The 4,418-nt window shown below is 42.8% G+C and overlaps 1 long non-coding RNA gene across 1 annotated transcript; it reads right to left on the bottom strand.

Annotated features, from left to right (window-relative positions):
- On the bottom strand, positions 1 to 4,218 carry LOC118145120 (uncharacterized). Its single transcript, XR_004730289.3, has 3 exons — positions 4,005 to 4,218; positions 2,180 to 2,367; positions 1 to 155 (listed from the first exon to the last, which is right to left on the bottom strand). It is a non-coding gene; the product is annotated as an uncharacterized LOC118145120 (long non-coding RNA).
- Between the last annotated feature and the right edge of the window lie 200 nt (positions 4,219 to 4,418).

The raw sequence follows: 4,418 nt of genomic DNA on the forward strand, positions 1-4,418 counted from the left end.
TGCTCACCTGGACTGCCCTGTGAACTGCTGAGAACAGAAGTGAGGCAGGTGAAGCCAGCATGTCAGGGAAGGAGCCGTGAAGAGAATGAGGCTGGGTTCACTTCTGGTCACCATCATTGTGTTATTCCACTGAACACAGAGTCCTCCAGCTCCACCTGTGCTGCCACAAATGACAGAGCTTCATTCTTTGTTATTGCTGAAGAGTACCCCGTTGCATCTATGCACCACATTGTCTTACCTATTCATCTGTTGATGGATGCTGTGGTTGATTGTGTATCTTGGCTATTGTGAATGCTGCTGCAGTAGTCATAGGGTTCAGTCTGTGGGAAGCAGCATGCACCCACTGTTAGGAGCCCTGTCTGCTCTATGTTTCTACCCTCGAGCTCAATAATCTCAGGTCTGGGCCAGGCGCCATGGCTCATGTCTGTAACCCCAGCACTTTGGGAGGCCAAGGTGGGTGGTTCACGAGGTCAGGAGATCGAGATCAGCCTGGCCAACATGGTAAAACCCCCTCTCTATTAAAAATGCAAAAAAATAATTAGCTGGGTGGAGTGGCATGTGCCTGTAGTACCAGTTACTCAGGAGGCTGAGGCAGGAGAATTGCTTAAACCTGGGAGGTGGAGGTTGCAGTGAGCTGAGATAGTGCCACTGAACTCCAGCTTGGGTGATAGAGCAAGACTCCATCAAAAAGAAAAGAAAAAGAAAGAATCACAGGTCTGGGACTTTATCCTGATAAAATAATCCAAAGTCAGAAAAAAAGCCAAATGTATAAAGGAGCGCTATAGTGATCAAAAACTAGAAACAATAATTTTAGGGGAATGGTTTATCAAAATAGGGTCCAACCACTTGACAGAATACTCTGCAGCCACTGTGCAGTTAGGATCCCATGTGGTAACATAAAGAAAACCTTGTGATGATAAGTGAAGAAAACAAGACACAAAATTGTATACTATACTATTTTCGACTGCAAAATTATGCATTTATGTAAAAAACACAAAAATGACAGAAACTGAGCTACAGTGAAAGGGAAATTATGGATAATTTTTTTCCTGTTTTTAGAACTGATGGCATAATACTGATTTTTTAAAAATTATTTTTAATTGATACATAATAATTATACTATTTATGGGTATATACTGGTGTTCTGATACATACAATGTGTAGTGATCAGATCAAGACATATCCATCATCTCAAACATTTATCACTTCTTTCTCTTGGGAGTATTCAATACCCTCTCTTCTAGCTATTTGAAAATATATAGCAGGGCGCAGTGGTTTGCACCTGTAATCCCAGCACTTTGGGAGGCCAAGGTGGATGGATCAAGAGGTCAGGAGTTCAAGACCAGCCTGGCCAAGATGCTGAAACCTCATTTCTACTAAAAATACAATAATTAAACAGGCGTGGTAGCATGCACATGTAATCTCAGCTGCTCTGGAGGGTGAGGCAGGAGAATTGCTTGAACCCGGGTGGCAGAGGTTGCAGTGAGCCAAGATCACACCACTGCACTCCAGCCTGTGCAATAGCACAAGACTCCATTTCAAAAGACAAAAAGAGTATGTAATACATTGTTAACTATAGTCATCTTGCAATGCTATAAAACACTAGAATTTGTTCCTTCTATCTAGCTGTGTCCTTCTATCTAATTTGTGTCCTTTAACAAATCTCTCCTTATCCTTACCTTTCCCCTACCCCTGCCAGCCTCTAGTAACCTCTGTTCTGCTTTTTATATCTGAGTAAACTTTTTAAAATTTCTACATAAGAATAAGAACATGAGGTGTTAAACTTTCTGTGCCTGGCTTATTTCACTTAACATAACGTCCTCCAGTTTCATCCATGTTTTATGAATGACAGGATTCCATTCTTTCTTTATGGCTGAATAGCATTCCATTTTGTATATATACCACATTCTCTTTTATCCATTCATCTGTTGATGAATACTTGACTTGATTCCATGTCTTGGCACTGGAATAAACATGGGGCGCACATTTTAAAAAATCACAAAATTGACATATTTGTGAGTCATAGATGTAATGGGAACTTAGCTCTCTGCATTTCTGCTGGAAATCTAATTTCTCTAAAAGCAGAACATAGATTTTTAACCTTTTCTTATTAATTATTTTGCAGAACGAAAAGGAAGAAACAAAAGGAACTTCTCTCCTGGATTTAATTCTGACCTACCGGGAAGAACCGGTTATTGAAGCAGAAGTACTGGAGTCTCAGCAGCCAGTGAGTCAGAGTGTCTTTCAGAGGGGGATTAAAATGCCCAAGGAAAACCATTCTGGAAAAGCTCTGATGTGGGTTCTAAATGGGTACATAGTTCTCAGAAGGTCAGAGGAAATTGCAGCTTGATCCCATAATCAAACAATCTGAAAGAGAAAACAGAATAAGAGGGATGAATGGGAGGATCCCCAAAATGAAATCCTGAGGACACAAGAGTATCAACCTTGATAAGAAGTAAAAGAGTTTGGCTTCAAAAACACCAGTGTGACTAGCAGAGAGCAATTTAATGAGCTTAATTTGTCAAAGGGCTGGACAATACATGGAAGACATTTACAGCAGATAATCTGTGAATGCCTCTTTGTTCCAGGAACTCTAGACATGAACAACACAAGCTGCTGCCTTCAAGGTCCTTGGCAATTTCAGGCTGGGCGCCCTAGCACATGCCTGTAATCCCAGCACTTCAGGAGACTGAGGTGGGAGGATTGCTTAAGCCCAGGAGTTCAAGACCAGTCTGGGCAACATAGGGAGACCTCATCTCTATTTTTTTTCAAATGCCAATTTCTTTTTACCTTTTTTTTTTTTTTGCGATGGAGTTTCACTCATCACCCAGGCTGTAGTGCAATTACGTGATCACAGCTCACTGCTACCTCCATTTCCTGGGTTCAAACAATTCTCCTGCCTCAGCCTCCCAAGTTGCTGGGATTATAGGTGCCTGCCACCATGCCCGGCTAATTTTTGTATTTTTAGTAGAGACGGGTTTTACCATATTGGTCAGGCTGGTCTCAAACTCCTGACCTCAGGTGATCTACCTTCCTCAGCCTCCAAAATTGTTGGGATTACAGATGTGAGCCACTGTGCCCTGCCTTAAATGGCAATTTTTTCATTTGGTACAACCTACTATATTGTCAGGAGGGTGAGATTTGACACAAGGAGTAAGAGATGACCTCTCAGAAAGAGTGGCATATGAGCAGAGCCCCAAATAAAGTGAGGGAATGAGGCACGTGAAAACTGAAAAGAGTGTTCCAGGCTTAGGGGAAAGCACATTTCAGGAATGTAGGGTGCAAATGCTGGGTGTGTGTGAGGAACATCCAGAGGTCCAGTGTGGATACAGTAGAGGGACAGGGACAAGGGATATTAGGAGCTGAGACAGGAGTGGCTGCCAGGAACAGATCCACAGGTCATGACGTAGACTTCAGGTATTTTTTCTGGGAATAAAATGAGAAGCCCTTAAAGGGATGAGAACAGGGGTGATTTGATTGGATTAATATTCTCAAATTCTGGGACCCCTGTGGAGATGAGACTCAGAGGGCCCAGTGAGGAAGCCCTGCAACCACTGATGGGACCAGGGCAAAAATCCAGGAAAGGTCTGATAGTGACATGGGAAGGTTGTCAGCAGTGAAGGAGGTGAGAAATGGTAGAGGCTTTAGGGTGTATTTTGAAGGTAAAAATGACAGGACTCGCAGATTGAATTAAACATAGCAGTTAAAAAAAAAAAAAGGAGTCCAAGATGACAATAAGAATTTTGGCCTGAGCTACTAGATAAATGGTAGAGCCATTTACTGAGCTGGAAAGAGGGGAAAAGATGAAGATTTACTTAGGTAGAAAAAGTCAAAAGTTTGCTTTTAGATACGTTGACTACCATTCTTCTCAGGCATCCGACTTGGGATAGTGTGTAGGCAGTAGAATCAACAAATTCAGAGCCAGAAAAAAAAAGACAAGAGACTTACATTTGGGAGTTATTAGCCTACAGGTTTATTTAATACATGGGACTGGTAGAACTCACCTGGGAAATGAGGTCAGCTGGACCAGAGAAGTGGTCTTAGGACAGGGTTCCAGGGCCGTCCAACATTGAGAAGTTGTGGGGAAGGGGATCCAGTGCAGGAGGCTCAGGAGGGGCTGGCAGTGAGGACAGGACATCACATCAGGTCTGACTCCAACTCCCAGTTTTTGCCACAGCCTTATTTGGAAGAGGAACCTGCCAGAAGGCATGGGGGAAGCTAGGGAAGACTCCTCCATCAGCATCAGTTCAAATAAACATAAGTGCGCCATTGTAGAGAGCCACGTCCTCCAATGAGAATGAACCCCTGCGCTAACCCACTTCTTCTACCTCCTATTCCTCACTCCAAGTGACATGGTCAGTTCTCCAAACCAAACATGATTAAGTCTCTCAGCCCTGATATTCAAGGTATTTAAAAAC

The sequence above is a fragment of the Callithrix jacchus genome, chromosome 8 (genome assembly GCF_049354715.1).
Source record: "Callithrix jacchus isolate 240 chromosome 8, calJac240_pri, whole genome shotgun sequence".
In the NCBI taxonomy this organism is placed as follows: domain Eukaryota; kingdom Metazoa; phylum Chordata; class Mammalia; order Primates; family Cebidae; genus Callithrix; species Callithrix jacchus.